This window comes from Benincasa hispida, chromosome 3 (genome assembly GCF_009727055.1).
Source record: "Benincasa hispida cultivar B227 chromosome 3, ASM972705v1, whole genome shotgun sequence".
Taxonomy (NCBI): Eukaryota; Viridiplantae; Streptophyta; class Magnoliopsida; order Cucurbitales; family Cucurbitaceae; genus Benincasa; species Benincasa hispida.
The window spans coordinates 70982318-71008963 of record NC_052351.1 but is presented as its reverse complement, the minus strand read 5'-3'; positions in this window follow the sequence as shown (position 1 = coordinate 71008963).

Below are 26646 nucleotides of genomic sequence, written 5' to 3'. Positions count from 1 at the left end.
AAGCTTAACTCAAAGCTACTCAAGAAAAATCTATTCAACACTTAGAAATTTCCTTCCCTTCAACATAGGATTTAACTTTCACCTAGTTAATCCCTTAATCACCTGCTTAAGTAGGGATAATGGAAATTCGGGTTTCACAGGCATCAGGGTGCTTAGATATTACCATGTGCACGTAGGTGTAATTGACATTGGATGTGTTGAGATTACTCCACACCAACTAAGGATTGACGTTGAGGAATTGAGCAAAAGAGGCTCTCCCTCAACTAAGGTTTATGTAATGATGTTTAATGAAGTTCAGTATTTTTCTTCAAGGTTTCTAGTCTTTCGTGTGGTCTTCCTCCAAAAATGTAGCATCTTTCGATACAAACACTTTATTTTCATTTGGATCAAAGAAGTATCCAACTCTTGTTTCCTTGAGGTAGCCTACAAATAGGCATACTTTCGAACGAGGTTCCAACTTTTTGGGATTTGTCATAAGCACATGGGTTGGACATCCCTAAATTCTAAAGTGGTGTAAACTACCTTTCCGGCCTTCCCACAACTCCAAAGGTGTTTTAGAAACACTCTTTGATGAAACGTTGTTCAAAATGTAAACAACAATCTCCACTACAAATCCCCAGAACGAGTCAGGAAGTTGAGCATAACTCATAATAGATCGAACCATGTCCAACAGGGTTCTATTTCTCCTTTCCAATATACCATTTTGCTGAGGTGTACTAGGGATTGAGAGTTGGGACGTTATTGCATGTTCTATCATATAACTCTAGAATCTTATGTCCATATACTCTCCACCACGATCAAATCATAGTGTTTTTATCTTTTTACCCAACAAGTTTTCAACCTCAGTCTTATATTCCTAGAACTTTTCATGTGCTTCAAACTTATGTTTCATTAGGTATAGATACCCGTTTCTGAATAATCATCTATAAAAGAGATGAAATATTCATACTTTCCTCTTACTTTTACATTCATCAAACCACATAGGTTTAAATGTATAAGTTCCAAGGCTTTTTTGGTTCTATAACCTTTTCCAGTAAAAGGTCGTTTTGTCATCTTGGCTTAAAGGCATGACTCACATATAGGTAAAGAATTTTCTTCTAAACTATTTAGAAGTCCATTTTTCACCAATCTCTCAATCCTATTGAGATTAATGTGACCTAACCTTAGATGTCAAAGGTGGGCATTTTCTTTAGGAGAAATTCTTGGTCTCTTAGCAGTTGTTGTCATTCTAGATATTTCAGTATTTAAAACAACCTTTGTAACTAACGGCTTTAGTACATATAAGTTACTTTCTTTTAAAGTAAATCCTATCTCCATTCTGTTTTTTAAAATAAACACTTTACTTCCAGAAAACGAGAGAGAATAATTTTGCTCAATCAAACAAGAAACAAAGATTAAATTCCTTTTTGATATTAGGAACTACATATACATCATCTAATTACATATATCATTTCTTGTCCAAAAGTAACTTAAGCCTGCCTACAACAATAGTTGAAACAACCTCATCAGTACCAACTCGAAGAGTAATCTCCCTAATTTCCAATTGTCTTTAGGAGTTAAATCCTTGATAGAAAGAACATATGTGATTAGTAGCCTCAAAATCAACTATCCAGTCATAATCATTATTCTCTACTAAGCACAGCTTTAGGACAAGTAAATCAGATTTATTATCATTAGATCTCTTCTTATTCTGGAGAGTAGTGAGATCAACTTGAACACCCTTATTATGAACTCTAAGTTTTTCCTCCGAGGTCAAACCTCTTTGATAAACTTCTCTAGAGTTAGCAACTTTTGCCTCCTCTATTTGTCCCTTGACATTCAATACAAACCGGAGTTCAAATACGAAACTAACATTACTAGTTTCGTCTATATCAACCTCATCCTGCTTGAATTGTGAGGACACTCGCTCAAACAACTCTTGCATTGATTGCATGATCTAAAATACAATGACCATGCTCCAATCTTTTGACCAAGGCATCAGGTATGCTTGCCAAAATGTGAACTCGAGCCTCAAGATTAGACTCCGTCCACTTTTTGTATGCATTACGTACATTTCATGTTGCATCAAAGTTTGGAACTAAAGGACATTCCTCAGTCAAGACGAAGTTAAGGTCGTTAACCACGAACATAGTTTTAATTGATTGTTTCCAAATTGTGTAATTGAATTCGGTCAATATTTCAACATTAAGAAGGTTCATTGAAGCGCTAGTCATTTTTTCTTATATAAAACAAATTACTTATTTTAGATACTTGTGCAAAAATTCATTTTAATCCAATCAGTTTAGCAAAAACTAATAATGAACCCACTTTATCATGCATGCTAATCGATTCTTAGTTCGTCACAATTTGCATGAATATCTTGTTTAAGTATGTTTTTGCATATTAATGTATTGCTAAGGTCATGAGTAGCAATAGTAAATTAGGCATTTGATGGTTATTCCTAGAACGTCTAATTGCGAGGTTCAAATATAAAATTGGTTAATTGAATATGGCTTTCTTGACAATTAATCGACATAATTGAATCCTAAATTGTAATGCATGTGTTTTTAGTTCTATATGGTCGCTATCGAACCCAATATAATTTAGTAGCATTTAGATTAGTTAGGGTTTGGCCTTTTTGACCTTAATTAATAATTAAGACACTTGATTGATTTTGATTTAATTAGTTGTTGGCCCTTGTAGAAGTTGGTTAACTCACAAAAATTTGGTAGTTATACATGCATAATTCGAATACATAGTCAATTGGCAGAAAATGATGATTGAAATTACATTGAATGTCTAACTTGATCATAAAACTAGATGAACCAACTTTTGTTTACATTTATCCCTTGCAATTTATTTTCCTACATTTGTCCAAATTAATCAAAATCCAAAACCCCATTTTTATTGTTTTTCCATAGTCAAATTTAACTTAAGAGGGAATCAATTTTGTGCCTTCCTGTGGTTCAACCTCGTACTTACCACTTTTGCTACATTTTTGTAGTAATAGAAGTAGTTTGATAGTATAAATTTTCTTTTGATTCGTGGCTCTTTTTAGGAATTAAACAACACCAAAAAGAGCTGGAACAAAATGGCGTCGTTGCCAGGACTGGCTAGCCAAATTAATCTCTTTTAGTTGAAATTAACTGTTAACTTTAAAACCCAAAAATATTTTTCTTTTCTTGTGTCTACTTGTTTTCTCATGGTAGATGATATGAATATCTATTATGCACTTCGTGCGAAGTATGCAGCCCAACGTAGAGAATGAGAGGTAGGTGAATTTAATGAGCTTAAAAGTCAAATATTTGAACTAACCTCTATTGTTCAAGTTTTGGCTACTGAGCAGGTTTAGGTTTCGCGTGGTCTTGGGTGCGAATATTATCCTCTTTGGGACATGCATAGCCAAACACCGTTATCGATGCTTGCCTCTTCCTCTAGTTCAGATATTTCTTTAGAAGATTTGGTTAGGGAACTTTCTAATGGCTCTGGTGAGTTTTTACAGGAACATCCCTATAGTTATCAAGAACCCTTAAGTTTCCAGCAAGATAGCTTCTATTTTGAACACGAAGCTAGAACTGATTTTTAGAGTCTGTGTGACCTCGTTGCTCAGATTACTGAATCAGTTAGGAGGCTCGAAGAGTCTTGGATCGAACCATCTTTTGAGAGTATTGAGTTGAGCAGTGGAGTGACTAGCATTGATCATTCTATTAAGCAATTTATCCCTTAAGCTTCCGACCAAGGTAAGACGTTGGATTATGTAATGTGTGAATTTGCTAATGGATTTTCTTAATATGAGCAGGAGTCTATTGAGTCTCACCTGGAGATTTAAGTCCCCATGCAAATTGGGGTCCATCTTATTCCTCATCTTGCACATTCCGTGCTGACATTGGAGAATCATTCAGACTTTCCATCGTCTATGGCACCGAGGCCGACCTTATTGAGGAATTCCCCTGGACCGATGATGATGACGATGTCTATCCCATGCTAGAACAAGTTAGTAAGGTCAAGTATGAGCGTGTACCTCATTTCAAGAAGTCTTAGGTAAAAAAAGTTACAGGTTTCCAAGCCTCGATCTGTTCTTTCTCCTGTTACTTCTTGCAATTTTTATTATTGCTCATCTTTTCCTTTCTAGTTAGAGTTAGTGGAGTCTTTGAGTCTTTATTTTCTAAAGAGTCAGTCCTTGAGTCTTTTATTTTATCTCCTTTTATAAAAATTAAAAATCTCAAATTCAACCCATCTGGTTCTTTTCCCAAAATGGGAACCCTTATGGCCTTACCAGGCTATATTGACTCATTTAAGAAAGGTCCAGAGAAATACGAGAATTTCTTTGTGCCTTGATAGGGGATAGGTCACGTCGAGCAACTGATGTTAAAAATTTTCTCTTCTTGGAGGCAGCCAGGTGATTAATTTTATTTGCTTTCTTTTCTTCCTTTTTTTAGTTTTCTTTTTTTTTTTTTTCCTTCTTTTTTGTAGGTCTTTCCTTGGCCAAAGAGAAGAGAGCGATATCCCAACCACATCCCAGTCATGAATTTTTTCAGGGGAAGTTTTATGTTCCCTTGTTACCTTTTTTATTATAGAGCTTTACTTAGGATACATTAGGGACAATATATGATTTTAAGTTGAGGGTAGGGTACTTGTTAGGTAGTTAATTTTGAGCATGCTTGGACTATATTTCTTGATGATATGTGCTTTGATTGTTGTGTTTGCATTGCTCCTTAGGTTGTTATAATGAGTAGTTTATGACACACTCTTTCTATGATTGAATTTACATGAAATAATGTTAGGAAAGCATGATCATGATTTTTAGCGCATTTTTTTTAAAAAAAAATAAAAAATTCTTGTTTCTCATGCATCTTTAAGTCATTGTTTTGCAAAATTAAAGTCTTGCATGCTTAGAATTGGGTTATCTAGTTTGTATTTCTATTGTTATCCCGAAAGGTCCACATTTGACTTAGGAGTAACCACACTTGTTGTAGAGAAAAACTAGACAAAGAAGGATAAAATAGGGCCTACTATGTATAAAAAATGAAGAAAAAGAAAGAGAATCAAATTAATTGTTTGAAAAAACAATAAACAAATCAGGCAATAGATAGCTTGCATGCAAAAAAAATTGTGTGTGTGTGTGTGCATGGATAGAGGTGAAAAGACCTACCTCCCCCATGTCTAATTAGGGCCCCACAAGAAAATACTGGATAGGTTCTCAACAATTGGGTGTAAAAGCTAGCCCTCTAGGTAAAATAAATGGTTTTGTGTGTGTGTGTTTAGGCACCATTGTCTTAGTGTTACCCCTTTGTTTTTTTTTTTTTTTTGCAAGTTTGGTATGTCCAAGGTTGATAACCGAGCCAGAGTAGGGGAAAACGGGATGAGGACCTTATAAGACTTTTCCGATTTGTGCAACCTTAACTAGCAAGACCCTAGGGTCACTCATGCATCAATAAATTAAGAACCATTCTTAAAATTGTACTTCATTGATTGATTGTAATTGAACTTTGTTCTTGATTGCAAACTTTATTCTAATTGACTGTTGAGAATAGAGTAACAACTTTACAGCCAGAGCTAGCATGTCTTTGTTTGTTTGATTATGTGCTTCTACCTTGCTCGAGACGAGCAAGAATTAAGTTTGGGGTGTTTGATAGCTCTCAAAAGGAGTTATTATTCCTAGCTTAATTTGAACTCTTTGTTGGATGTGTTTATTTCCCTATTTTGTAGGTACCGAGCAATTGAGAGGTAGAACCGAGCATTTGGAGCTGAACGGGGTTAATTTGAAGCAAATTGGAATTGATTTGAGAAACTGGGCTTCAAAAGAGCAAAAATGACCAAAATGCCCCTAAACAGCATCACAACTTATCATATACAAAGCCTCAACGATCGCCTGTCACTTGAAGATAGAACGCTGATGTGCAGGCCAACGTTGCAACGCTACCCAACATTGCAATCTCTGAATACCTTGGCGCTAATCAGTTGCACACACGTGTTCCATCTTCAACCCAAACGCAGGGCAGCATTACAATGTTGTGATTAATACTTTAAATACATCTCTTCGCCTTTAGGTCGAAAGAGACTAAAAATTCTTGGAGACTGAAGGGATATGAACTTGGAGGCTATGGAGGTCGAGGAGAGGCTTTACTATCTCCGTTTCCTTTGGTTTTTTTAGTATCATTAGGTTAGATTTTAGTTTTATTTTGGATTGTAAACATGTATTGGCTTGAACTCTTGAATTTGTTTATGAATTTATGAGTTAATCTTCATCTAGTTTCTTGGATCAAGGATTTGATGTCAATTTTGTGAGCTTTCTGTTTTGAATTGATTCTTGCAACTTAGAATTGTGTTTTCTTTGAATTGGTTTAAATTCCCAAGCATGATTATGATATTGACTCGAACGCTTTATCATGCATGCTAATCGATTCCTAGTTCGTCACAATTTGCATGAATACCTTGATGAAATATATTTTTGCATATTAATGTATTGCTAAGGTCATTGAGTAACAATAGTAAATTAGGCATTTGATAGCTATTCCTAGAATGTCTAATTGCTAGGTTCAAAGATAAAATTGGTTAATTGAATATGGCATTCCTGACAACTAATCAACATAAATGAATCCTAAATCGTAATGCAAATGTTTTTAGTTCTATATAGTCGCTATCGAACCCAATAGAATTTAGAAGCATGTAGATTAGTTAGGGTTTGGCCTTTCCGACCTTAATTAATAATTAAGACGCTTGATTGATTTTGATTTAATAAGTTTTCGGCCCTTGTAAAAGCTGGTTAATTCGCATCAATTTGGTAGTTATGCATGCATAATTCGAATGCATTATAAATTGGCAGAAAATGATGATCAAAATTACATTGAATGTCTAACTTAATCTGAGAACTAGATGAACCGGTTTTTGTTTACATTTATCCCTTGCAATTTATTTTTCTACATGTTTCCAAATTAATCAAAACTCAAAACCACGTTTTTATTGTTTTTCCACAGTCAAATTAAACTTAAGAGGGAATTAATTTTGTGCCTCCCTATGGTTCGACTCCATACTTACTAATGTTGCTAAGTAGTAATAGGAGTAGTTCGGAAGTATAAATTTTCGTTTGACTCGTGACTCTTTTTTGGAATTAAACGATGTCAAAAAGGGTTTGAACAAAATGGCGTCATTGTCGGGGATCAAAATGTAAATATGCAAAAATATACTAATTACTACTTATGACCTTAGCAATACATTAATATGCAAAAATATACTTAAACAAGATATTCATGCAAATTGTGATGAACTAAGAATCGATTAGCATGCATGATAAAGCTTGAAAGTCAACATCAATAATCATGCCTCGAAATTTAAACCGATTCAAAGAAAACACAATTCTGAATTGCAAGAATCAATTAAAAATAGAAAGCTCACAAAATTGACATCGAATCATTGACCCAAGAAATTAGATGAAGATTAACTCATAAATTCATAGACAAATTTAAGAGTTCAAGCCAATACATGTTTACAATCCAAAATAAAACTAAAATCTAACCTAATGATACCAAAAACATCAAAGGAAAAGAAGATAGTAACGCCTCTCCTCGGCCTCCATAGCCTCCATGTTCATATCCCTTTAGCCTCCAAGAATTTTCAGCCTCTTTCGACCTAAAGGCGAAGAGATGTATTTAACGGATTAATTACAGCGTTGCAACGCTCCCATGCATTTGGGTTGAAGATGAAACGTGCGCACGCGGTTGATTAGCGTCAAACTATTCAGAGCGTTGCAATGTTGCCCTGCACATCAACGTTCCATCTTAAAGTGTCAGGCGAGCGTTGAGGCTTTGTATATGATGAGCATTGTGATGCTATCCAAGGGAATTTTGGTCATTTTTTCTCATTTGAAGCCCAGTTGCTCAAATCAACTCCAATTTGCTTTAAATTAATCCTATTCAGCTCCAAATGCTCGGTTCTACCTCTTGATTGCTCGATACCTATAAAATAGGGCAATAAACACATAAAATCCAACAACAAGCTCAAATTAAGCTAGGAATAATAGCTATTTTTTAGAGCTATCATGCTTCAATGATTTAGGACAAAAGTCACCGAAGGGTGGTCAGTCACCCCTTCCGTGAATTCAGACACCTCTTAGCCAATCATTACACCAGAATAACTTTTATTCCTATAATGATTAGTCATCATAGATTTGGTCAAGAAATCATTAACTTGCTTAACAATTTCTTGTAAGTGTGACCCTTCATTTTAGACCCTGGAGCTTCGTCCTAATGAGCCAACTGAAGGAAAAAATCGATTGAGGCAAAAACTAAAGCGATCCTATCCAGAAACCGTTTCTGAAGTTTGCCCCTGATATTGACCTAATGCACAAACCATCCTAAGGGGGACACTTCAGGGTGCCTCAAGGTCGTGCAAGAAGGTCTCATGATGTGAACCAATGAAGTAGGTCGTAGGACTTGACACATATCCTTCTCTCACTTACTATAAACACTCTCTCCATTCACCTTAATATTGACCCATGCAAACATCATCCAAAGGGAGACGCTCCCAGGGCACCTCAAGGCCAAGTATGAGTCTTACGGTATGAACTTTTAATGAGAACATGAGTGGAAAAAATTGACATATCGTATATATCTTTTTCCTCCCACTGAGTATTTTACAAAAATAGGTTTATTAACTTAGTGAAAACCGATTAATTAATTTTAACTAAGTTCTTGTTAATTTGCTCAATATAACACTTATATTGAATATTTCAACAATATGTGATTTCATTTGTTAAACGTTTTAACGAAGTCAATCACTTATTGCATGCTTATAAAATATTTGCCCAATTCATCTTTCAGGTTGGTTCCGAGGTAAAGGTGTTCCATTTCCATTAGCTTAAATACCTCAGCCTAGATAGAATTTTCCCTAGACAAAGGTCACTTATGGGCAATTATTTTATAAATTTAATCTATTATTGAAATTCATTTTAATCCTGTTAAAACGAATTAAAAGATTAACCTATTCTTAATCTCAATAGAAACGTGTTTAACATAAGTATAGGTGAATTAATTTTAAACCATTTAAAATTAAATTGGACCTATGTTTGCATGCAACTCTTTAGTATAGATTTTAATTCTAATTTCATTATACTTATAACCATTATAAAATAATGAAAAATAAAATCTATAATTGCATTCAAAGACATTGATTAAATATAACATTTGTATTTATCTAAGTAATGTCATGCTCAATGCAGAATTTATTTTAATTGAAAAATATAACACTTATATCTAATAATTATGAAGCACACATATCCATCATGTCATCATACTTTATAACAATTATAACCTAGTATGATGCATGAACATGCTTAATGTACCATACATCTAAAATAATATAACATTTATACTATGATGCATGAGCATGCCAATTTAATCATGTATCCCAAAAATATAACACTTACATTTTGACATGATGCATGAACATGTTTATCCTAAGGTGTGATTTTGAATCTAAATGACATACTTTATGCACCATTCACAATTAATTTAAATCATACATCTCATACTGATTAAATTAACAAAATAACAAAATTGACCAGCTATTGGCATTCCTAGAAAATAAAATAAAATCTAAAACCCTAGATTTTAGAAAATCCTAAAAGAAAACAGAAAAAGACAAAAAAAAAATGCTTCTGTTCAAGGCGACAGTAGATAAACTAGGGCTCAAAATGACGATCCAACAATTCAAAACGAGACCTAGATGTCCTGAGCATACTGACCAAATTTTAGCATGATCTAACAGTTAGAACTCTAGTTATCAACAAATTTGTAAAAGCTATCTCTGAAAAACTGAACTGCATTGCATTGTTTCTCTCCATTTCTTCTTGTTTTGCCTTTTTTTCGAGTTCTTTTCACAGCAACTTTTTGCCACGAAAGACAGACTTAAAGACTCAATTTACTGTAAAAAAAATACCCATAAACATTGGGTTTTACGTTGATATCATCGATTAAAATTGTAAATCTAAATGCCAAAAGCCTAAATAGTCAACTCGCAAACCACAATTAAAATCACATACATCTCATGCATATATTTTAAAAGCAACCCACCATTATATTCTGATTTTATTTCTAAAAAATCAAAAATCAAAATTACACAAATGGGGCTCTGATGCCAATTGAAGGGATCCAATCCCAAGCGGAAATGTGTGATCGCCTTGCAACTTTGATTTTGATTTTACATAAACAAAATATGGTATAAAAATAATAATATGATGGATAAATAATCAAGATTAGCATGCATGGTATAAAAATAAAAATATGATGGATAAACAATCAAGATTAGCATGCATTTAAAGAAAAAAAGAGGGAAGAGCTAAACCTTACCTTTGTAGATTCCTAAATTCTTCATGATTCCCTCCACGTCTTCTCCGGAACATCTCTTCAATGATCAAGGGACATCACCGTAAGTGAAACCTTGTTATTCTCTAGGATCCTATGAATTGGATGTGTGGTCTCTGAGACTTAGAAGAGGAATAAGAAGTAGTAGAGAAAATAAGAGAGATTTTGAGAAAAGTAGAAGGAGACTAGGATTCAAAATTCCCAATTCAATTGTGTCACAAATATGGGCCATGAAGACCTATTTATAGAGAGGGGAGTGACCCCCTTCTCCTAGTCTTTTCTATTCCTACTCTAGTTCTAATCTAATTAAATAACTTTTATTTAATTAATTAGTCTAATAATTAAATAACCATATATATTAAATCTAATTTAATATATAATAAATAAATAAACATCTCATGTTTATTTATCTCTACTTCTAAAAAATTAATTAGTTAATTAATTAACCATTAATTAATCAATTGAACGACTATATTAAATCATATTTAATATAGAATTAATCAACATAGAATTATCACATGTTTATATGTATACATCTCTTTAATATTTGAATCTTATTCAAATATTTTTCTCTCTTAATTATAGATCACATCTATAATTAACCATATTATATTAATCTCACTAATATGCAATTGATTTGAACAATTCAAACCATTCCTCTTCTATATCCTTTAGTGAGCTAACAAGGGACCTTATAGACCTACAAATTAGAAGTCCGAATGATATAAGATTATTAATTAAACTCATTAATTAAATTAATCAATTTTCATAACTACTGGTCACTCCACTAAAGACCGATAGTTGCATTCTCTGCATTGTAGATTTATTTCTGTGTCCATTGATATAACCAATCAACATTGAGTCACCCTTTCACAAATTACTCATAACTATAGCTTGGTTAAAATACTGTTTTACCCCTATAGTCACATCTAACTCCTTAAATATCACTGATCCCTCTAATGAACAAATAGTTTATAGTCCAACTATAAACTAACAGCTATGAGGTCAGTGAGAAGATGAGGCTTCAATGTTCAAGGCCCAGAATCAGCTATTAAGGGGAAATTTTATCTACTTTCCCTAAGGTCGGGAAAGGAGTGAATTCCATCTTGTGTAGTTGTGTTTTCAGTTCCCTACTCGGACAAGTCCCCAAAATGGTAGGCTTGTTGAGTCGACTAACAAGGCCACTCTCACCCACACAAATGAAAGGTTTGCCCTCATAGACAGAAGTTCATAACTCACTCAAGATTAAGGTCAAGTCATCTATGGTCATCCTAGTGAAATGTAAGTCTCTTCTAGCAACGGTGTTATATAGAGAGACTATTCATTTCACGGTCCAATCTTATACAAACTCTTTGTATAGAATAGTCTCACTCGCATGTCTCTACATGAACAATCAAGATCAGATCATTTGTAGCACTTTACAACAATTGTAACATCTACAAAGCAGGTCATGTTTGTAATGTCACCAGGATAAGGTACCCAGCCTTATCCATTTACTAGATACTGTTTAGGTTATCACTTAAACGTAATCCATCTGTATGTCTCCATATACATGTTTAAGTTTCATAAAATAACCGTGGATCTAAGTTTATTGGATTGATTTAATGCAATCTAAACATTAATAAAATACCTGTTATTTTATTAGACATATAATTTTTCTTTACAAATTACAAGATACACTCGATTTAGGACATTAACTCCAACAGTGATAACAGTGGTGCTGTAGTAAACTCCAAGGAGCCTCGTAGTCACAAATGTGGAAAGCATATAGAGTGCTTGTATCACACCTCCTCTTGAGTTTTCTCTCCCAAACCCGAAAGGAGATGTGAAGACAGCTGACACTACTCTTGTGATATCAACTGTCCATCTTTTACCAACTCATAAGATAACAAATACGTATAATTTTAATTAACTCTAGAAGTGGTTACAAGTGTCCATTCTAAATACATTTCCAATCCTAGTTAATCCTAATGACTTTCAAAAGTAACCCGATCCGAGTTTCGCTCTCTGAGAGAGTGGCAGTTCCAAACCTTGAGTGGTTTTTCAAGAAAATTCGTTTGTTTCAAAAATCCATTTTGGAAATCAATTCCACAACCAAGCAATCATAGCACAAAAGAATGTAACTTTCTAGCCTGATAACTGACTATCCTTGACATGATCATGTATTTCTTGGGGGTTCCCGTGAACTTCCCGATATGCATGTGAGAAAACAATCCCAATACCTTTATAGCCCATCGAATGTGCACATGTCGATAATATCCAGTTAGACATGCTTGAGACATGCTAACAATTTCCTAGGGTACAATCACAGTTTCTAATGCAATTCATGTTGTGCAAAACAACAAGAATCAAATCAACAGATAAAGTTAAAAAAAAAAATACACATTTCCCGGTCATGCTAATTTCAAACCTTACATATATATAATAAATATATATAATTCAAACATACGAAAATAGGAAAAATCCATAGTCCTCTTGTTAATTCCCTTTACAATGCCACTAGTGCAGTCCTTAGTCCTGTTTCACCGAATTTTACTTATTTCCAAAGAAATCCTAAATTAGCTTGAAATTCCTCAACAAATCAATTTTAGTTTCAAATATAACCTTAGATTGAAATAACTAGCTTACCCACTTCAAAATACCCAAAAATAAGTTTAACACCCAAAAACAAAGCTTTGAAGGTTAGTTAGGCAATTTAGTGGGCGTGGCAGCTATTCGCACGCTGGGCTGGGTGGTAGACCTCGCATAGATGTTATGTGACACGATCACAAGATGTGGACATGCATGTGAGGGGCTGAGCAACAGGCATCCACTGGGTCGTTGGGCCGTGCACGCTAACAGGCGTCCACGTTGTCCATATGTGTGCCTGTGCTATGCGCCAGGTGCATGGTCATGTGCAATGGCGCCTGCTCTGTGTGTTCAATTGGGCCTTCTTCCTTCCAACGCAAATTCTTCACTCTTCATTTCTCCAAATTGAATGGTAGCCCAGGGTCACTTAGTACACTCCTTCTCAAAACTTACACACAAATTTTTTTGGATTTGCATGAGTGAATTGTGAGAGTTGAGGTCCGCTTGTTGCCTTATTTATAGAAGCCCAAAGGCCCTCAATGCTTAATACCTCACCAGCCCTACATGTCCAGATGCCTTCACCATACATGTGTCAACGCCTCTACCTTGCCACCACCTCCTTGCATGTGGCTAAAGTGTCCTCATCCTCTTAAACCAATGCATAGCCTTCTTTTGCATGCTTTGTGGTGCGTCCACCTCCTCCTTGCTTCAGCTCGAACTTCACTAGATTTAGCCATTTGCCCTGATTTGATGTCAACCTAGCCTTGTTCCCCAAGTTTACTAAACTCAAAGCATCACCCCTTAGCCGCATAACCTACTCATCACATAGCCACACTTGAATGCCTATCATTTCACTTGGTCCCCTAGCTTGCCCAACAACTAACCTCACTTGGACACATGGTCCTTGCCTTGGCCGCATAGTCTTACTTGGACACATTCACCCTTGGTCGTTGCATCACTATCCTTGCGCCCACATCTCACCTCAAAATCAACGCATAGTCCACAATTGACTGTACGTTCCTCCCAATGCCTAGTCTCATGGTTGATGCATGGCCTTCCTCCATGCACACCACGTCTAGCCAACACGTCTTCTGTGCCTAAGGCCTATTCTTGCACTGCGTCAATCTTCCTATCCTTAACATGGTTGACCAATTCATGAACTTAATGCAAGGCCTTCTTCATCCTCGACCATCGTATGTCACCCTTGGCCGCATGCCCCTCTCGGCCAACGCATACCTTGGCCTATCATCTTGCCCGAGGCCAGTGCCCTTACCTAGCATCATGCCATCGCCTAAACAACAAAATTATACTATCGCCCGGTCATGCCATTGCTTCACGCCTTTCCTTGTTGAGGACAACTCACCATCGCTTAGTGTCCTCATGCGATCAACATTTAGCCAACAAGGCTAGTTCTTCTAGGTACTCGCCTAACCTCCAAATGACAAGGTCATCGCCCATTGAGTCCTCACACCAACGCCTCATGGCATCCACATATAGTTCCCATACTTAGTCAATTTTTTTTTCCTTCTTAACCAAGCTCAATTATATTTTATGGTTAGCCCTATGAAATCTCATATTCAACACTTAAGGTATTTTCCTTCTCTTTTAATCATCCTCAAGCTTTCTTCTTGGAATATTCACTTATTCTCTTTATTATCCAAGTTTGACCTAACTTGTTTAAGTGAAATTCGAGGGTTTACAGCAAGTATCATCTTATCAGAGAGATTATGCAACGAGGAGATGTGATAATCAAAAAGATTACCTCAGAGCACAATATTGTTGATCCATTTACAAAGGCTCTCACGCCTAAAGTATTTGAGAGTCACTTGGAGGGCCACTTGGAGGGCCTGGGTCTATGAGATATGAGTCGTCTAAGCTAGGACAAGTGGGAGATTTTATTGGGTATATTGTATGCCCTAGTTTATTGTATCGTATATTGATACTTTAATTTACATTGTATATTGATACTTTACTTTCCTACTCGTCTTTCATTGTATTTTGACACATTTCACTAGCTTTGGACAAGTAGAAGATTGTTGGGGTTGACATCCTAAATTTAGTGTATCTCATGGTTTGTAGTTTTGTTAACACAAATTATTTATCTAATAAATTCAGAGGTATTTTATTTGATATTTAGATAGCATTAATTCAATCCAATAAACGAAGATCCAAGGTTATATGATGTCACTTGAACAGTATGTGGTTGGCATACAAGTGATTCATGTTCAAGTAATAATCTAAAAGGTCTGCAGTAAATGGATGAAGATTAGGTGCCTTATCTTGGTAACATTGGGAATACAGCCCACTTTGTAATTGTTACATGAGATATAAGTGTTACAAACAATATAAACCATATTGTTCATGTAAAGACATGTGAATGGGGGTATCCTATATAAAGGAGTTTATATATAGACCAGACCACGAAATAATTAGTTTCTCTTTATAACACTGTTACTTAAAGAAACTAATATTCCACGGATGATCATAGGAGATTTGACCTTAATCCTGAGTGAGTTGTGAACTCTTATTTATGATGACGGTCCTTTTATCTATATGGGTGAGAGTGGCCATGATAGCCGACTCAATAAGTCTACCATTTTAGGGATTTGTCTGATTAGGGAGCTGAACACAATTACACAAGATGGAATTTACTCCTTCTCATTCCTTGGGAAAGTAGATAAATTGCTCCCTTAATAGTTGGTTCTAGGTCTTGAACAATGAGGTCTCAACCTCTCACTGGCCCGAGAGGTTTTAGTTTATAGTTGGACTATAAACTGTTTGTTCATTAGAGGAATCGGTGGTACTTAAGAAGTTAGATGTAACTGTAGGGGTAAAACGGTATTTTGACCCAACTGTAGTTATGAGCATTTGTGAAGGGTCATCGCTCTGTTAATTGGTTATATCCATGGACACAGAAATATATCTACAGTGCGAAAAGTGTAGCTATCAATCTTTAGTGGAGTGATTGGTAGTTAATGAATATTGATTAATTGGATTAAAGAAGTTAATCAATTAATCTCATATCATTGGAGCTTCTATTCTGTAGGTCCATAAGGTTCCCTTGTTAGCTCACTAAAGGATAGTAATAAGGAACGATTTAAATTGTTCAAATCAAATGAGAGAATTTTAAATTAATGAGATTAATATATAATGGTTACTTATAGATGTGATCTATAATCCAAATTATGTAAGAGAGATATATTTAAATGGGATTCATATATTAGATCCATATTAATTGAATTCATAAAGAGATGTATACATATAAATATGTGATATTTATATGTTAATTAACTTCATATTAAATATGATTTATTATAGTTACTTAATTGGTTAATTAATGGTTAATTAATCGATTAAGAAATAATGGAGATTGGAGGTTAGCATAAATATATGATATTTATGATAATTAATTAAATGTATAATATAAGTATGATTTAATATACGGTTATTTAATTAATGTGGCAATTAATCAAATAAGGGTTAATTAATAAGAACTAAGGGTATAAAGGGAAATTCTTGGAGAAGGGATTAACCCTTCTACATATAAATATATCCTTATAGCCATTTATGGTAAGGTTTTTATGATTACACAAAACTTGGAGAAGGGATTAAGCCTTCTCCATATAAATATATCCTTATAGCCATTTAGGGTAAGGTTTTTATCATTACACAAAACCTAGCTTCCAAGCTCTACCTTCTCTCTAACTTCTCTCTAGAAATTCTCTACCCTTTTCCTCCTCAAAAGTTCGTGGAGACCACTCTTTCAAGTTCTTTGGAATCCTAGAGAATAGCAAGGTAATTTTATTGGTGGTATCCTTCTTCATTGGAGAAGTTCAAGATCGTTGATAACGGTGGAAGAAGAAAGCTAGAGGAATCAACAAATGTGAGTTTTGATTTCTTCTATTCTTCCTCTTTTCTAGCATACTTATGGTTATGTTTGAATGTTTATCCTACAAATGCATGTTTTATTTTACTGTATTTGTTTCCATAAAAATCGGATGTCTAAATACAAGGTGTTCACACGCTTCCACGGGAAATTGATTCCTTTAAGTCTCACTAAGGATGCAATAGAAATTTCAATTTTGAACATTGTTTCTTCCAAAAATGTTTGAGAAACAATTTTGGATTATGAAAGTATTGTAAAACTGGTTTACAACATTTCAGTATTTGGGTAAGTCGAGACACTTGTGTCAAAACGACCCTTGGTGAAATAAATATTCAGAAGTATACCTAAATATAGGTAGTCCTTGAGGAGTTTAAAATGGCCCTTTGGACAATCCAAAATAAAATAATGTGTTTGTGTGACAAATACTGATTTTATTTGGAAAGTTAAAATGAAAGCCTTCAGACCTGTAAAAGGGTCAAGTGGTGTTGATTAACTAATTTCAAGTAAAACCACATAATAATTAACAAGTGTTATTAATAATTTATTTTGATTTGAAAGTCAATTTCTTATTGTCAACTAGATAAGCCTTCATCGTAGTGGGAGAATTATGAGATAACTTTACAAAGACTTACTTGAAGTCTATATTGTCATATAAGATGACAAGATGAAAACTTATAAACTTCAAAGTAGTGGGAGAGTTATGAGATAATTCAACCTTTGCTATGACTTATTGGAAGTCAAAGTTGTCATAATGGATGACAGGAATTGAAGGTAGTTGACAAAAAGAAATTATTTGAAAGTAATAAAATTTGAGATAAAGTAGTGTAGTTAATCTCAGTCATTTTTTGTAGATTTTCATTGATGGGATCAAACCCAAAGGATATGAACGAATTTACAAAAGAAAGACTTGAAATTGTAGAACTTAGAGATACAAATCTTCAAATTAAGACTCTTGACATTAGGTGAAAACCACTACTGGAACTATTTGATGAAAATGGACTGTGAGTCATTTTCCTAACTACTTTCTATACCACAATCTTTATGTGTTATTTGATTTATTGTTGCATATGAGCCATATAAAAATGAATAACCCCTTTTATGGGAAAAAAAAAAAAAAAAGTTCAATAACATCACAATTGCAAAAATTGTGGTGTTCATTTGAGAAATAAATTTCACAATTAGAATATTTGAGGATAAAGATTTGATATAGTGTCATAACTCATGACTTTGAATGATGACGATACAAGAAAATAAAAAGTGGGTATTTATCTGTATTATATTGATATTTACTCATTATGAATGAAGTAAAGATCAATATGAGAGTTTGACTACTAAATTAATTTCAAATAGTTGATTTGAAGTATTTTCATATATTAAAAGTCTACATAAAGATGTTAAGGACATGATGTTAAATATGTCTTATATATCTAACATTTATAAAGTTGTTGTTTAATGTTTGATGCAATAACTTCATATGGAATGGTAATGTACAATTCTACAAAGAAGTCGGTATGTCTAAGGGAAAATTTTCCTAAGGCACCTCAAGTATTGAGGAGATGTAAATCTAAAATAAGACTTAATTAGCATTTAATATACATTTGGTTAAATTGGTTAAGTCAATGGTATGCCCATTGAGTTTGAAAATTGAATGATAGACATAGGTTTATAAAGTTTAAGATTTGATCTTTTACGGGATACACTATCCCATACAGGATTTAGAGAAATCCATATTTTATCTTATTTGGTGTAGATTAGATGATAAGACAATATTTTTGCTTATGAAGCAATTATTTTCATAGTCTTATATATCCTTAAATATTTGAAAGCAATTTCATTATGAATTAATCTAGCCACTTTATGAGATAATGTGGCGGAAGGACTAAGTTTGAGGATAGTAGTAAATGCAAAGTTGTAGGAATAAAACATAATGAGAGAAACATCTTGGTGGTGACCATATAGTATTTGTTGACAAAATAGTTTCAATTATATAATGGACTCTAGGCTAAAGTGTGAGAGGATCTCTTGGAATATCTAGGACTACAAAATATGTCTCTAGTGCACTAGGGAAAGTGGGAGAGCATGTTGGGTATAGAATATGCCCTACAATACAAGTCTCACCGACTTTAGTGCAAGTGGAAGATTGTTGGGATGTATACCCTAAAGCTTGGTAGTTATATGTTATTTAAAATAATGAGTGATTATTTTATATGTGCATAAGATTCATATTATAGCTATAGGTTACATTTATTAGGAATGAGATTCATATTAAAACTATATGTTTAATTTAATATGAATAAGATTCATATTAAAACTATAAGTTAAGTTTGATATGAACGAGATTGATATTAAAACTATAATATATGAGAGGAAATATATTTGAATATGATTCAAATGTGACATTAATTAAGTATATAATATTTAATTAATATGTATTAAATTAAATTAAATTAAATGGGATTTAGTTTAATATTAAATTAAATGTTAATGTTAACTCCCCAACAGTTAGCAAGGAGAGTTAGGGGAGTCAACGTGAAGTTGAGGGGAGTTATCTCCCCTCATATGGGTGATTCACATTTTGATCTTTGAGGTTGAAACATAGAAGAAGTGAGTTCTTCGGTAGAAATCTTTGACTCATCTTCCTCTCTATAGAACAAAAGTTCTCTCCCTTTCTCATCTTTTCTTCCCTTATCAAAATAAAGGATCCCACACATCCTTGATTCTTATTTCGAAGAATAGCAAGGAAGGCACGGTGGTGGTGTTCATGGTCATTCAGTTCGAGGGAGAAGTTTATGCAAAGGAGCTCGTGGCTGTTCGTGAGTTGTTGAGAAGAATTGTTTGAAGACAGTCTTCAAGGGTTAGTTCTTCTAGTCTCTCTATCCTCTGTATAGCATGTTTATGAGTTTTTGTTTAACCTACTTGTTTTTGCATGTTTCTCTATTTTTCCTCGATTTCCAAAAGGAATTCGAAAGCAAACGCGTTCACGGCTTCCACTGAGGAATTCAATTCCTTCAGTGGTAGCATGGGTCAAACACAAGGAACCTTTGAATTTCTAAATTATCCATCCGAGGTAACCAAAGGGGAGTTTTGAAATTGGTTGATTGCGAGAAAATTAAATTGTTGAAAAATAAATGCAATAAAGTAAAGGGTTGAGAAATATATATTAAGAAAGCCTATCTTGGGTTGTTATAGAATTTTTCTTGTTTAATATACTCCTTCATCGAATTCTCATCATCAGACTCAAATATTTGCTTGCACCTAACCAAACTAATTGGAAAAGCCAATTAATCATCCTAATTATCTGATTAGTCCCAATCGAATTGATGAAAAGCAAGCAAGTTTAATTTCGTACTATCGCGTTCTTTGATTTTTTGAAACTATTAAAAATCAAGTAGTCAAAAAAAAAAAGATGAAGCAACATATCTTTGCCGATCCACAATTGTAGCAAATTCTCCTCTTGAAACTGGTTGTCTCCTTGAATTCTTTCAATTCCACGAGATCTTCCTTTTTATGACTCTGACAAGGATTCGGTTTGTGGGAATCACTTCTTGAAATAATAAAGAGAATGAGAAGAAGAATTTTCTTAGAACTTTGGGAGAAATATTATAGGGAGAGTTTTAGAGTAATCATAGAGATTATTCTTGTTGAGGGTATAGAATGTGTTCTACGAAGGCTCTCAAGGGCCTTATTTTTAGAACTATAAGGGTTACACCTAATTCTATTGGGATAATCCTTTGCAGAGATTTTTTTAATTTAAATATTTGATAATATCTAAATAAAATATTTACATAAATAATATCTCATATTAAATAGTTTAAAATATTTAAATCATATTTAAATATTTATCTCCCGTAGTTACTTTAATTTGAATTTCATTCAAATTAAATTATTAATTTTTTTAATCCAATTCAAATTAATTATTAATTCTTCCTCCAATTATTTAATTTAAATCCTATTTAATAACTTAATTATATGAATTTCGTCGAAACAATCAACTATTTGAATCATATTCAAATAAATAATTTATTTATTTATATGAATCTCATTTAAATAATTAATTATTTATTTGAATAATATTCAAATAAATAATTCTCTATATTAAAAGTTATAATTTTAATCTCATTCAAATAAATTTTATAATAAATTATGTAATTAATTGTATCCAGTACAATTAGTATTTTCTTTCATAAATTTGAACATGTAAAATTTTCTTTCAATATATTTGTCCTTGTTGGTCCGTGGTGAGGTTGCAAGGGGACCTTATAGACCTATAGATTATAAGCACTAATGATCCAAGATTAATTAGTTAAACTCTTTAATTAAATTAACCTTCATTCATTGACTACGACAAACCATTATAGACCCACAATTGAACTCTTATAAACTGTAGTACAAGTTGTATCCGTGAATATAATCAATATAAGCAAGTCGATCCTTCACGAATCGTTCATAATTACAGTTTAGTTAAATGTCAATTTTACACGTGTAATTGTTGGGGTTGATATCCTAAATCTCGTAGGGTCCTATAGTTTGTAAACATTGTATGAATAAACTTTTATGTGATTAATAATATATGATATTTTATTCACTTTGTCTATAAAATATGTGATATTTTAGTTGTATTAACCACAAACTAACATCCAAGGTTATCGTTGTAACTTAAACATGTATGTGAAGACATACAGGTGGATCATGTTTAAATGATAACCTAAATGGTATGTAGTATATGGATAAGGCTGGATACCTTATCCTGATGACACTAGGAGTATGACCTGCTTTGTAGGTATTACAATTATTGTAAAGTGCTATAAATGATATGATCCTAATCATTCATGTATTAGACATGCGAGCGGGGATATTCTATACAAAGGAGTTTGTATAAGACCGGATCACGAAATGTTTAATCTTATTATATAATACCATTCATAATAGAGACTTACATTTCACCAGGATAACTATAGGTAATATGACCTCAATCCTGAGTGAGTTGTGAACTCCTGCCTATGAGGACAGTCCTTTGATTTGTATGGGTGAGAGTGGTCAGATCGCCGACTCAACAAGCCTACCATTTTGGGGATTCGTCTGATCGAGGAGTTGGGAAAACAGCTACACAAAATGGAAAAGTAGGGGTAAATAGATAAATTACTCCTTTAAGGGCTGATTTCGGGTCTTGAACAATGTGGCGTCACACCCTCTCTTGGTTTGAGAGGGGTTTGGTCATAATGGAACTATGATCTATTGTTCATTAGAGGGATCAGTGGTACTTAAGGAGTAAGATGTAACTATAGGGGCAAAACGGTAATTTGGTCCAACTGTACTCACGAGCAATTTGTGAAGGTCATCGTATATTGATTGGTTATATCCAATGGACACAGAAATATATTTGTAGCGCGAATAGTGTAGCTGTCGGTCTTTAGTGGAGTGCCCAACAATTAACGGATAATGGATAATGTAATTAAAAAGTTTAATTAATTATTCATGTACTGTTGGAGCTTCAAGCTACAGGTTCATAAGGTCCCCTTGGTAGCTCAAAAAGATTTAGTTGAGAATCAGTTTTTGGGTTAATTTGGATTCTTCAAATTAATAAGAGGGATTTAATTATATATGTGATATAATTGTTATAATGTATTTGATACATTATAGTTTAATGGAGGAAATAAATATTTGAATGAGATTCAAATATATTTTCTATGAATGTGATTCATAGTTGTTAAATTTAATATAAATATGATTTATATTAAATATCATAAAATGGAGAAAAGAAACTATAGTTTATATTATATATGATACAATATTAAAACTATAGGTTATATGTTATATTTGATATAATATATAATTTAATATAAATATAATATGATAAGTTAGTTATCATATTTATTTATGTTATTTTATTATTTTGAATAATAACTTCCCTCTTTTCTCTCCAACCATCTTAATGGGTGGTTATTAGTTTTGTGGTAAGAGGAATAAAAGAAAATTAGTTTCTTCTTCTTCCTTACGCCAACAATTGTCGCTTTACTGTACGATTGAGATTTTGCAGAAACGTTCTGTGTGTTTTCTCAATCTTCTTCCTCCACATTCAAACTATCCCTCCTAACCAAAATAGCCAGAGCCCACCACTCCTGGGTTCTCATCCTGAGAATACCAAAGGCTCAATGTGGTTGTGTCTTTGTTTGGTTCGAGAATATCTTGAAGAAAGTCTTTAAGAGTTGTTGAGTTTGTGACTGTTCGAGGGAGTTACGTGAAGAGAAAAAGTCTTCAAAGGTAATATATATCGAGCCTCTTTTCTTGTATCTAGCATGTTGCAATTTATTTTGAATGCATACCTTGTATGTTTACTGTGAATTATGTTTTCAATAATTAATGTAATTTGGACGATCCGCTTCTGCTCAAGGATCTCCTTCAATACGATTTCCATCAGTAATTACCTTTTTTGCTTAAGTACCACTGATTCCACTAATAAACAATTTGTTTATGATCCAACCATAAACTAAACCCCTCTCGAGCCAGTGAGAGGTTGGGACCCCTTGTTCACAACACAAAATCAGCACTTCAGAGAACTACTCATCTACTTACCCTATGCAGGAAGGAGCGAATTCTATCTTGTGAAGTTATGTTCCCAACTTCCCATTTAGTCAATTCTCCAAAATGGTACGCTTATTAAGTCGACAACTTGGGCCACTTTCACCCATGAAAGTCAAAGGACTGACCTCACAGACAGAAGTTCATAAATCATTAAGGATTAAGATTGAGTCGCATATGATCATCATATGAAATATTAATCTCATCAATTGACGAATTTACAATGAGAGACTAAATATTTCACAGTCTAGTCTTATAAAACTCTTCGTATATGATACTTCCACTCACACGTCTCCACATAAATGGTTTGGATCAGACTATTTGTAACTATTACAAAGTGGCCCGTATCTGTAATGTCATCAAGATAAGACACTCAACCTTATCCATATACTATAGACCTTTAGGTTATTTCTTGAACATGATCCACCTCATATGTCAACTCCATACTGTTTATGACTATATATAATAACCTTGGATTTTTTCGGCTAATGGATAAATTAATCTTGCATAATTAATAATTAATTTAATCAAATAATAAATTACGAGCCTTTGGTCATAAATCCCAACACTAATTGCATTAACGTTTGGGGAAATATTAAATGAAATATTCAACAGGAAAAGCCTTAATTATTCATTCGATTCAATTATAGGTTGATTTAAATAATACTTACCTTATTCGGTTTGCAAGCCAACCTAACCTATTGCTTCTAATTAACACAAGATTATACGTCACATATCAAATGCTTTAGTGGATCCAATGATATAATCATAATCTATTTAAAACAAATTGAATCAAACAAACACAAAAGCATTTGGTTCAAAAACTCACAAGTACATCAAACTATAGAAAAATTCCTAAACCCAAGCTAGAATGAAATACCTTAGGCAATAAGCGGTTGGTTGATGGGATATGGTTTGGATACATAGACCAGACAAAAACTAGCAAAAAGTATGGAGAAACCGTCTTGAATTCGATTAGGACACGTGAGCCCCAACCCTAGGCAGCTAACTCTCTTTTTACAAAAATCGAGATAGAGTTGTGGTCCTAGGGTGCAGCTTTATGGCACTGATGGAAATCCTCGCGTGCTTAGACTTCAGGAGTGTCGCAACGTTGCACCAAATTTGCTGCTTTTGGAAAAAGTGCTGGGCGTTAGTGCCGCTGCGCTGTGCACTACACTTTCGGGGGCGCATTTTGGTGATTTTAGCATTTTCTTTCTCGATTGATGCAATTGTGATCCGTTTTGGCTCATTTTAGCTCCATTTTGTCACCAATGCCCTGTTCTACCCTTTAGGTGCTCGAGACCTGTAAAATAACCAAATAAACACATAAAATAAAAAAACAATCTCGAATTAAGCAAAGCAAGAGAACACATTTTTTGTGCTATCAATGAGAGTGTAACACCCTGAATTTTCATCAATTTATTTCGAATTTTTTGGATAAATGGATTAGAATTCAAGATTTAATTAATATGCTAAATTAACTCTTTTTTTTTATTAACTGGAGTTACATTTGGCTTGTGGTCGAAGTTGGAGTATTATAATAAGATGATGCAATTTTTATGATTTATTTTTTATTTTGGAGGTTGGAAACTCAATTTTTATGACGTCGACGACTTGAGTGGGAGGTTATTTGCAGTTTATGGTAACTGTGAGATAAAAAGGAAAATAGTTTTCCAAATTAGTGTGTGCAAAATTCAATTGTATCATCTCACAAAGATTAACTATCGAGTAAAAAGGTTTTACTACACAATAGTCTTATTGAGCATAAACGACCAAGTATTGAGTTTACTATATGATAGTTACTCATTGCTACACGATCGAGTATCAAGCCTATACGATAGGCTTCTTCTTTTACACGATTGTTTGATCGCATACTCGATCGTTTACTTCCTCCATCCCTCTATCCAAAGTCATACAGGGCCTACAACTCTTGGATTCTCATACCGAGAATACCAAGGTAGCCTCATGGTGGTGTCGAGTTCTATTCGAGGGTCGATGATTGAGTTGTACTCGATTGTGATCGAGGTTTTTCCAATTCGTGTTGTTTGCTGTTTTGATCGTTGCATTCGAGTTCTTGTTTGGACGCGTTGCTGAACGATCGAGGGATACGTGAAGAAAGGGTTCTTCGAAAGGTATTGTTTACTCGATCCTTTGTTTGTTCTTTGAAGTAGCATGCTATAATTTATTCTTTATGCATAATTGTTTCTGTATGATTGTAAACGTTTGAATTCTTTCACAATGAAGTTTGGAACGATCTATTTTTGCTCATTGGTTCTCTAGTTTTAGAGTTCCTTCAAGGACGTTCTGATAATTTTTCATAAGTTAAGTGACCGTGTTTATGATATATATATATATATATATATATATATATATATATAGACTGATGCCTGCTAAGTTTTATGGTAACTATTAACCTTTTTGTATTTGGCGATGTACACTTTACGACTGATTGTGTGTTCCTACAGGTTTACACATACGACTATTTTGTGTGTTCCCTCGGGTTCACATTATGACTGTTTTGTGCACCCTCGAGTTCACAATTATGACTGTTTTGTGTAACTTCAGGTATACACCTACGACTAACGTGTGCTCCCTCGAGACCGCACCTACGACTGATATGTGTACCTTTAGGATATACACCTATGATTGATATTTGTTCCTTTGGGATTACTTTTACGATTGATTTGTGACCCCTCGGTCACCACGACTGATATGCTATGAATTGTACACCAATACCCAGATAAGAAGGTTACCTTGTTACCTAGAGGGTCAAGTAGTAGGCCACTTACTGAGTATTACATACTCACCCTTTCTTACTTTATGTTTTTAGGTAATGAAAGAAACAGGCCGAAGAATGACACGGGACCCATGATAGAGCCAAATTGGGACAAAGGAAAATACTTCCACCCAGTCTATGTCCTAGTCATGTGAATGTTTTGAAATTTGAATTTATTGTCAGACAAAATATTTTATTGTTTTGAATTTTCTTTGTAAATTTTTTTATGGGGACTCCGATTAAATGTTTTTTTTATTAATTTAATAATTTGGTTAGAAATAGTCATCCCTGTTTCACTAAATTTATGTTTTTTGGTCAAAATGTTTTGAATGTAAATGTGTAATTTATGAGTAATAACCCTTGTCAGAGTACTCGAAAGATTGAATCGTTACAGAGAGGACAAAAATTGGCGGAATACTTGAGAGAGGTAGATTAAGTTGTTATCCTCACTAGTGAGCATCTTTTTATCATTTTGATGGAGACATTAATCTTTAGTA